Here is a 10,267-nt window from a genome sequence, read left to right as displayed (position 1 = left end):
GGGATGGAGGTCACATGGGCTCAAACACGAGCCATCTTTTAAACCTGAATCGCACCAGCAGTGAACTAATTCAGTTCTCCTCCTCACGAAAAAAAAAGACACAAATAATTTAAATGTTACATGCGTGTGCTTGTATCCCGCCTGATGCACATGCAGTATTTTTCCCTCTGGAGGCTTTTTGCAAGATTCCTGAGGCAGAGTGTACAGCAAACTTCACCCAGAGGACCTGACTTTGCAATCCGCCCATTGATTTTCCTCCAACACCTTCAGCTCTGCACGTGTGACTAAGCCAGTTTTATCGGCCGTTACATTGCTGTCAAAACAGAACAGGCATAAAGTTTATACCTCCTCTCATTATATCTCCTTTGAAGACATTCAATTCAGAATCGACACGTAACTTTGAACCCAAATGATATTATTGTTTGACCTGTCGAAGCTTCTGTTTGCATAAATGGTTAATGTCACTTGATTCGTTTAAACAATACTGGGTTTCTCAAAACCAAGCAGTCCACCCATTTTTAACAAGGTCGATTGCAACTAAGACAGTTTGAACCATTTGAATGTGACGCAAATGCTATCACACAATCACATAGAGTGTAGACAACTGTACTTACTGCATTCTGCAACACATTAATATAAGGTAACTATACAACATTGAAATTGAGCAGCAGATGTTGTGTGAATCCGTTGTGTGCAGAAGGAGAGCGCTGTGGGAGGTGTGTGAAAACCGCCAGCCAAGATTCTCTGGAAAGAACAGACATGTTTTTTGGAAAATAATTTTTCTCGGGGAGGTTGATCGCACACAGAAATAAAGTTGTGAACCAACCTCTACTGGAACTCTTTGATTTGGCCCGTGACCATTATCATGATGAGCTTCAGAATGTTTAAAGAGAAACATCTTTAAAGGCGTGCTTGGTCTTCGTGGCGAGGACCTGCAAGTGGCTTCACAGCGTCTTCACATCAAACGTGAGGCTTGTCACACGTGCCTGGAATCCGCCTGCGGCGCCGCTCCCGCGCCCCGGCGAGAGGTCACGCAGAGGTCTTCTTCCACGACCGCCTTGTTTTTCCTCTCGGCGCTTATCTGCTAAGCCCTGCAATTACTATGGCAACACTTGTTTGGTTTGTTTGCTGGAATGGCGCATCGGTGCGCTTGTATCCCGCTGACCGGTGCGGGCGTGTCGGGCGGCCGCCTGGGGAGGGACGCTGCGCCTTCTGAGGCTGTGCAGACAGCGCATGTGGGATTGAGATGCACGAGCCACCGCCATCATCATCATCATCGTTTTGAGCGTGTTTGTCCGTCCGTCTTTCTTTCTGTTTGTCTCCCTCCGTCTCTCTCAGAGGGAAGGACACACCACTGGGGAATTACTGCATGAGGTCATCCGTCAGTCTCCGTGCTGCACCAAGTCCCACACACCGAACAACAACACCTTGAGTGCATTGAGCTGTGAAGGTTGTGCCTTTTATACGTTCCCATCCTGCTCTTGCTGTGCAGCCTTAGATGTTGCCACAAAATCTTTCTTTCTCCTTTCGTCTGTTTTTATGAAACACACGGGAGCCTCGCGACATCTTTGTCCTCCCGCCGCCGCCCCTTGTCCCGATCAGCCTCCGAACAGCGGTCCCGGTCCATTTGGCGTTTGAGAAAAGGTGGGAAAGAGTGTGTAGACAAATGTCCTCTCCCCGTGCTCTCTGTCACCTCTTACCTGGAATCACGTCTCCATACACACTCTAATTATCCCGTTTGATGAGCGGCGTGGTTCCTCGGCGCGCTACTCTGGCTCCAGAGCCCGGCTCGTCATCCGGCCCTCAGCAGGTAGATGCCAGGCTCGTCTCCCACTCATCATTACTGCCGGAGATACCTGGCTAATTATAGTGCCGTGTTGCTGTAATGGAGACAGACCTGGATACCAGGGTGACTGGGAGGAGGAGACGTTGGTGGGAAAGAGGGCTGTGGAGGAGAGAGGATTAACAAAGGCGGCTTATCAGATTGTGGAAGCCTGCAGTTATATACAGACTGATGAAAAAAATGTTATTTTTATCATTGTTTTATTAAGACAAAATCCTTTGGTTTTTATTTAGTTTGAATGAATTATTGATTATTCTTTTTTGTCATAACCATTTTACATTTATATTTCCAGGTATTGCACAAATATGTTCAGTCCCTGAATTCTAAGAGAATTAATTTGAGCTGAAATGTGTGAAGTAAAGCGTCTAAAATAGCCTCAGAGATCATTACCCTTTTGGATAGAAGAGGTGGCAGCAACCATAGCTGTAGCTTTTCTTTATACCAACCTACACAGTGCAAAGCTTCTCTGTTTAATGTCGCTTGACCTTGATCGGAAAACTGTAGGTGAGCTGCACAGCAGGCTCAACACACACACACACACACACACACACAGACACACACACACACAGACACACACACACATGCACTGTGTGTGTGCGCGTGTACATCCTCTCTGACCCAGCATGTCCACTTTCCATCATCTCCATCGTTCCCCCTCTCTGGGTTTATGCAGCATCATTCACAAACATCACCCATTCCTCCTCCTCTTTGCCCCCCCCCTCTCCCCACCTCTCATTCTTTTGAAGTCCTTGATTCACGTATATTCTCCTGAAGAGCTCCTGTATGTCAGCCGACCAGCCAGAGAGACAAAGGCAGGCCTGAGTTAATTACCTATCATTTAGAGCAGATGGCTGCAGATGATATGTAAATGCTTGTGTGCTCAAATGCATGCGTGTGTGTGTGTGTGTGTGTGTGTGTGTGTGTGTGTGTGTGTGTGTGTGTGTGTGTGTGTGTGTGTGTGTGTGTGTGTGTGTGTGTGTGTGTGTGTGTGTGTGTGTGTGAATGTTTGTTAATGTGATTGTAAATAGGTCTGCGTATGTAATGTTTTCATTGTTACATCCTACTATCTTATGGGTTTCCAAAACATTACATCGATGCATACACAGACAGGGAGGGAGGCATTAAGACTTTTTTCATTCAGAATTCAAATTTGAATTCTGATATGGATTGTTTTATTCCACTCTGATAAAGTGTTAATAACTGAGGTCATAATTACCGGTTGTCATTTTTTCTGCAATTGTAGCCTTTAGGCTTTAGGCTGCTTGCATATTCATTCAAATTGTGTTTCACAATCTGTTTCTTCATCTTCAAATGAAGTACTGTGTTTACATTTGGTTTTAATTATTTGAGCTCCATATTTTGTGAGTTTGTTTTACATATAAGAAATAAGCAACAAAAAAAAATGTAATGTTTAATCTGCACTAAATTTTGATGCTCTGAGGCTGCAGAGCATTACCTTTTATTTAGGCCACAGTAACTGAATCGAGATATTTGTTCTTTAGTCTGGATTTTTTCGTCCGGCGTTTTATGAGTATCTTCTCAAAGACCAAATAGGTCCTTTTCTTGAGAAGCAATCTCACCTGATGCCGAATACAAGATGCCGTGTTTCTTAGCAGAAGCTAAGAAGCTGAAGAAAGACGCCCGGTAAATCAATGACAAATGTGCAGTGAAAGCGAGACATGTGCCACAGTGCACTCCGCGACACAGGAGGAAATGTTGCCACAAAGGGAGGGCCGTGCGGCGGGGGGGAGATGAGTCCGGGGGGGGGGGGTTAGCATGCAGATCAATAGCACTGCTAGAGAGACCTGTGCGTTTTTTGACTTCACACTGTAAATGAAGCCTCCTCCGTGCCAGCGTCTCCTCAGCAGTGAGCGTGTGAATTACATTCTTTATTCAAGCTACAATGCGCCCTTTTGTGCATTGTGCTGGAGCCGCTGTAACCTGTGTGGAATAATCTCTGTATGTTTATTCTCCAACAAACACTCCCAGCAGGCGTCTGTGAATATAGTCGGCATGTGCGACTGTAAGTTTGCAATACCACAGATGGAGAGCCTCTAATTTACTCATTATGGAGATTTAATCTAAGAAAATGCTGCTGCAAAGATCAGATAACTAATACACAGCGCCGTCACTCAGTTTTTCATTCAATGCGAGCTTGATTCATGTTCAGATCCATCCGCCCTCTGCTAGATTTTACTTATTTTATCCAGTCATAAATGCCTCGAACATTAAATAGATTTCCTTCTATTTGCACTGATTTACTTTTTATGCTCAGACATGACAGGATCAGTGCGGCAGCAGCAAATGGAGCCAATTCATGGGATGGTTAGTCCCCGATTGGCTTCCTGGTGAGCAAAGCTCTTTCACGGCTCCTAGAAGTTGATGCTGCTTCAGGCCTTTTGTGGCATGATGGCAGATATAGCAATTTGGCTTCATACATGTTAAGATTAATTTGTTAATTCAGCTCGTCTTCAGCGCACACCATTTAGCTCCATGTTGTTGAATTAGATTGTATTTTTCAATTAGACCAGAGCAGATATATGGAATTGCTCAAAGCTGTTTAATTCCATGTCAAAATCATTCTTACCACTGCTGTTTTTTGCTGTCCGAAGTATCTAGTAATCTTTAAACCGTATATATATATATATGTTGAAATTAGAAAATGAGCATTGAATGCCATTGAGGTTAAAAATGTAAAATGTGAACAATCTATTTAACGTTCATTTCCAATAATTTGGAGGCATTGCAACGGCATTGTCTCTGCTCAGGAATCAAATCAGTGTGTGACTGCTAGAAAATGGAAGCGGGCGCCGCTGAGCTTCATATTGTAACAACGAGGCCCTCTCCTGGCATCCAGAGGCTCTGCACCGAGAAAACACCAGCAGGATCTCTGCTGTGATGTTTTCTGCTGCTATTCATTCCTCGGGGATATTTTAGCTGAGGTTCCTTGTTTGCTCCTGTTTCAGTCGGGGTAACAGTGCAGACCGCAGGTGGAAGAAAAACACTGGTGGTTTTCTCTATTTCACATTCTGGAGACACTCTCACCGTCTCACGGAAACCATTGCAGAGGAAACACTGGGATGCACCGAGCACGTCTTCTGCACTCAGCAAAAGAATATGTTAATAAATAGATCTTTAAATCACAGTGTTGGGACAATAACGTCGTTACAAGGTGAAAAACAAAGGGGAATTCAAATATCGTTCAGTGTTAACCATCAGGCTTTTTTTGTTTTTTGTTCTATGTGATAGTCTGATTAAATCGAGGCTGACCGACGGACACACGCTAACTCATTTTTACACACGTTTTCTCTAGCACACGCACACAGTATCCCTCTCATCCCTGCAGAGAAAAGTGTGTGTGTGTGTGTGTGTGTGTAAGTGTGCGCGCCTTTGATCTGTTTTTTTGCGGTTTTCGTGGTCCGTATCTCTCCTGGAGCAGAGAACTACCACATATACTCTCTGTGTCCAGATACACTTGTAATGCATTGGCAGGCTCAGATCCCAGGGAATCAAAGGTGTGGGTGATGCCTCCAGAACCTGCATTAATATGCATGAGAGCGGGAGCTGCCCTGTGATGTAATTGCAGTAGCGGTGAAGGTCAGCGCCTGTGCACAATATCAAAGCGCACATGTACACACACCACTTAGGTTTCTTTATGGTAATCTCCATGCATTTTGAAGAAGGAAGAAGGATGACTTTGCTGATATGGGGTGTGAAAACCGATAAAAATCTGTTAATTTTGTTTTGCAAAAGTCTTTATGCTCTCAGGGGTCTGACTCTCACATCATAATGGCGGGCTCTCATGTTCGCTCCTTGGACACACATCACAGTGAGCCTTTCATCCAGGGAGTAAATCCCACCCACCCATGTGGTCCTATTCTCAAGGCCCTGTTGGTTGGAAGTATAACGGACCTTCCTTTTATTCATGTTCCAGCTCTGGCCCTGATCTGGCCTCAAGGACTCTACTGTATTTCAAAGCAAAGCGTCCAATTGTTAAATAAGAATCACTGAGCAATAAGTGTTTGTTGAGTATGGGTCCCTTGCTGCATTATTAAATGTATAATATGACTTATAAGAGGCATGTTTTTCTTTGAAGTGAGTGATTTATCCTGTGGTGAATTGATGTTGTTTCAGTTATTCTCTGTGTATTGTGCCGCGGATGTTTGGTTTCCTGTGAATCCCTGACTGGTGCCGCTGATTGATAGAACCAGGACAGAGAACAACTTCTATCACTCAGATATGACTGCTATCAGACCCAATTCTGTCATATGACTTGACTTTTGAAATAAATATATATATATTTGTATTAACGTTAACTATTTAACTATTTAACAGGGAGTCAAACTTGTGAAAGTGTCAAAAATGAACAAACCAGTGAAATAATCATCATGTAAAACATTTCAAAACAACCAGACAGCTGCAGCTCTGGACTGAAAGTATGTTTGATGTCAACTTTACCAGTTGCTCCTTCTTGAGGCTCTTAAGCCCCTCAGTGCTTTTAAATAAATGCCAATATGTCGATGTTTACAATTCTCAATTTTAGGCTGATTTCATGCTTCTGCTATATTCTGTTTGAGCGCATTGATATTTTTACCTAACGGTGGCAATGATTCGAGCGTTAGGGGACCGTCGACATCATTACGATTCATCTCGTGGGGGAAAGTGATGTCCAAATCAAATTGTATGGTAATTCAGACATGCAGAACTGGAGGAAACGTCAGGGGTTCATCAAAACCAGTAGCATTCAGCCCCTGGGGACAATGACTGAATAAATGCCTGTAAAAAAATAAGAATCCTGTGGCAATCCATCCAAAAGTTGCTTAGGGATTAAAAGAGTGGTCCATCAGTTCAGAGATTGCCATCTCCCGTTAGGTAAAACGAGCCCGGAAACTTAAACTTTAAGACGAGGAGTTTCTTAACGGGAATCGGTTGCCAGTTCTGTGGGAATCCCTCTGAATTAGAAGTGGAGGGAGGGACACTTCCTGTACAGTAGCAACTAAGACGATTTCCTAGAGCCTCTGTCAAAGCTAATAACCACAGTGGTCTCCCAGAAAGCTCCCCCAGGGCTGTTTGACCGTGCAGGCAATGGGAGGGGGTGATGCTCAGAGAGGGGGGGGGGGTCGTTGGGTTTGAGCTGAGGCCCCTCAGACTGTCTCAACTCATTTAGCTCTCCGAGGCGAGGCCCATCCAGCTCTCTTGTGTTGAAAATAAAGTTCATCATAGCCCTGCTGCGTCCGGAGATGATGAGAGCGCAGGAGAGAGAGAGAGAGGGATGGGTACGATGCGCGAGTGTCTCGGGGCGTTCCGGGTGTGCCCCAGTGCTGACATCAGCAGAATCGGAGCAAACCTCCACGGAGCACCGCGAGCAGCAAAAGGTGGGCGATAGGAAAAAACAGAGGGGAGGGGCAAGGAGGAGAGAAGATGGGGAGGGGGATGGGATAAGGATGGGGGTACGGCACTTGTAATCGGATCATTGGCTGCAGCGGGTTGAGTCGATGTGATCAATAGGAACTGCACATGCAGCAGAGAGCCTTTAATGGCCCTTAATCTCCATCAGGCCTGAACAGAAGGGTTGAAGAGGAAGTCGCAGGAGCAGAGGCTGCACGCATCACATTACACACTCCACCTGTAGTAGCAAAAAGCCATGCACTTAGATTCTCTGTCCCACACTCTTACACAGCATCCACACACACACATACACACACACACACACATACGTGTACACCTGGCGACTCCGGGCCATATTGTCATATTTCTTTTTGCACCTTTTTCATTTCATTTCAAATGCATTACATTTCAGACCTTTCCATACCCCCTGCAATGCAAAACCTTTACTCCAGCACAGGACATATTACAACCTTTGAATTTAATAAGCAGCTTGACCACAGCTAGTGTGTCTCTACTCATCATCTCTGCAGCACAAGAAACAGGGCAGTCCCGCTGTGAAGTGTAAATGTGCTGCCAAAGCTGTGCATTGCTGCGCTTTCTCTCATGCCTTTAGTTAACTTTACTCATCTGGTCCATAGATTAAAGATTCATGCGTATGAGGCGCTGCGGCCAAGTATCCTAAAAAGGCATAATTCACATACGGATATGAATGAATAAAAAACACTAGCAGTCTTCTCAATCTCTTCTTTTACTCATTCTTTCACTTTTCCCCTCCGTACAAAGGCTCGGAACCTGGGGGCAGAACTGTAAAATGAATAATGATGCCCCAGATATGCTCAAAGGAACTTGGATAAGAGGCCTTTGGCATATGCACCCACTACGGCTGCTTTTGTTTGGGCCTGTTCTCTTCTGTATTTTGTTCCCCATTTGCCACATGCTCTCCGGAAGATTTTAAAGCATCATAAAAGAGGATTGTTGAGGCCTTCTATTGTCCCGTCTCGTGTGTGTACGTGCTCTCCGAAGGGCAGCAGGACATGCAAGCATCCTAACATTCAGCAGCGGGATACAGAGCCACTAGTCTTTACACTGAGACCTACCCACTTAATGTTGCATCAGTGACTTTTCATACCCAAGATGTTGCATCAACATTGTGGCGCTGATTTGATGTTTTTTGTGTTGCCACAGAAACATTTAAACAAATTAATGAGCGCACAGGCCTTGAATTATTCCCTGTTGCTTTGAACTCATATGCATTACCTAAACATTACATTTGTCAAACAAAGATGGAATGCGGACTAATACGCTGGTTTTTGTCGGAAAAGCTTCATAAATAAATTGCATAATAAACAAATTATGAAGGGAGTTGGTTAAAATTTTAATTGTAACCAATTTCATCCATTCTTGCAGAAAAAGTAGTTCAAATAATAGTCACCCACGTATATTCTTTTATGTACAATTTAAGTATCTCTTAAAATCCAGAATTTGTCCCAAGGGTCAATTTTGTTGCAGGCGTTGCTGTAGTGCACAGACATACGCAGACACAAACCTGCTTTGGGGAGAGGAAGTTTGTTACAATTTTGCTAGATGAGCTGATTTTGCACATGATGTCATCAGGGTCGCCTCTTCCCAAGGCTCGAGACTTGAGTTCTCTCCACGACATTCGGAGAGTTGATGTAGCATCACGCAAGTATCTGTGAGTGCAAACATTTAGTGGAGTCGTGTCTGAATGAAGAGGCTCTCTCTCTGTCTCTCCGTGTGTGTGTGTGTGTGTGTTGTGTGTGTGTGTGTTCTAATTGTGCTTTGTTGACGTAGCCAGGTTGCAAACTGTGTATGTGCTGAATTCGCCCACTGGCTGCCTCACCATCCCCTCTCTGCCCTGAAATTGCAGGCAGTAACGGCGTCCCGAGCGGATGCGGGGTCCACGGAGACGAAGCACACCTTCGGTTCAGGCTCGGGTTTAACACTGTCAGCTCCGTCACCTCCACCATGGCCGGTGTTTGCACTGCAAGCTGTTGAAAGAAATGCTGCTTTCCAAACTAGGTGTGGGGTTTAGAGGTAGAAGGCATTTAAAGTTATCATATGTGTGGCTTGACCCATCCTAGTGACAGGATATCTTGGCCTTCAATCAGTCTCTTGTGAGCTTTATGGAATTGCAATAATCAATTGAATGAGAGCCCTTGTAATTGTCTTTCTGTGCATTCACGAGTGTGGCATCGCTTTAGTACTCACATCATGTCTTACTCCAATAGTGAAAAGAAAATAAGTATGACCTATTGGTTTAAAAATGTCTAAATAGGGTGTGATACACGTATCGTGTGTTTGTGGGTGTGTATGTTTTTTCTCTTCCATGCGTGGCGCCCCCCTGTGGTCATCAGAGACAATGACAACTCTTAACACGAAGATGAGCAAAATGATCTTTTAGTCTTTGATGTTTATACAAACACAATAGTAATGTAGATATATGAAACGTGATATCAAATAAAACCATGGGTATCTATGCTAATCTATCTAAGTGGTAATTATTCAAAACCAGCATTAAGAAAAGAAGTAATGAGAATCTGCAAATCTGTCAATTTTCTTTCATTGTTTGCAGAACAATCAAGTCTTTTCCAGCTTAGATCTACATCTTATCATTGTGTTCAGTAAAACTCAGCCTCTATTTTCAGTTAGCAGATAATGATGTAACCATGGCAACAGAGACAACTTGGAAAAAAGCAGGAAGAAAACTTGGACATTACTTACTGTCACTCAAAGGCCCTTTTTTCATATAGTAAATACAACTCTGTTTAATATTTCACCTGACTTGTTGAGTATTACATTGAAACTTCAATCTAGGTGCTATATTATATTTCCTTCACCACCTTACTTTAAGCTAGGTGTGTAGATTCTTCAAAACACAAACAATGCTTATCAGCGAGCCATGCACACATATTCAAAAGTATACTTTTGGCTAATCAACCGCATGTCAGTTAACGCAATCGTCGATAGGATTAATGCTCCGTGACTACTTATTGAGTGATACGCCGTGGCCCGGAG

The sequence above is a fragment of the Pungitius pungitius genome, chromosome 19, assembly GCF_949316345.1.
Source record: "Pungitius pungitius chromosome 19, fPunPun2.1, whole genome shotgun sequence".
In the NCBI taxonomy this organism is placed as follows: domain Eukaryota; kingdom Metazoa; phylum Chordata; class Actinopteri; order Perciformes; family Gasterosteidae; genus Pungitius; species Pungitius pungitius.
Note: the sequence above shows the minus strand (reverse complement) of the source record.